Source organism: Penaeus monodon, chromosome 23 (genome assembly GCF_015228065.2).
Source record: "Penaeus monodon isolate SGIC_2016 chromosome 23, NSTDA_Pmon_1, whole genome shotgun sequence".
NCBI classification, from domain to species: Eukaryota; Metazoa; Arthropoda; class Malacostraca; order Decapoda; family Penaeidae; genus Penaeus; species Penaeus monodon.
Genome location: NC_051408.1, coordinates 30,398,388 through 30,398,722, shown reverse-complemented (window position 1 = coordinate 30,398,722; position 335 = coordinate 30,398,388). Strand labels below are relative to the sequence as shown.

The window sequence follows — 335 nt, the reverse complement described above, 5'->3', positions numbered from 1 at the left end:
AGTGAGTACCGTGCCACTTGCGGCGGGGGGGGGGGGGCGAAAGGAAAAAAGAAGGAAAGAGAGAAAACAGTAATTTACGCTGAACTGGGAAGGGGAAACAACAAATTCGGCGATAAACGGGGAGGAATAAAAATCGGAGGAGGGGGCAGGGTAGAAGGAGAGAGACGGATGATAAAGAATAAAAAATTACATCATATTTCAGATTAGAAAAAATAACGCTATGGAACACAAATAATTATAAATAAACAAAGTACAAATTCATTAAATAAAATCAGGTCATAAACGGCTCTTTACAGGGGGGGGGGGTATGTGGAGGAGGGATGGGGGTACATAAA

The 335-nt window shown here is 42.4% G+C and overlaps 1 protein-coding gene across 1 annotated transcript in view; it reads left to right on the top strand.

The window, feature by feature from the left end:
- Positions 1–335, top strand: part of LOC119588203 (barH-like 1 homeobox protein) — a gene marked incomplete at its 3' end in the record, with an annotated part of 38,363 nt that overhangs the window by 26,603 nt on the left and 11,425 nt on the right. The window lies entirely within an intron of this gene.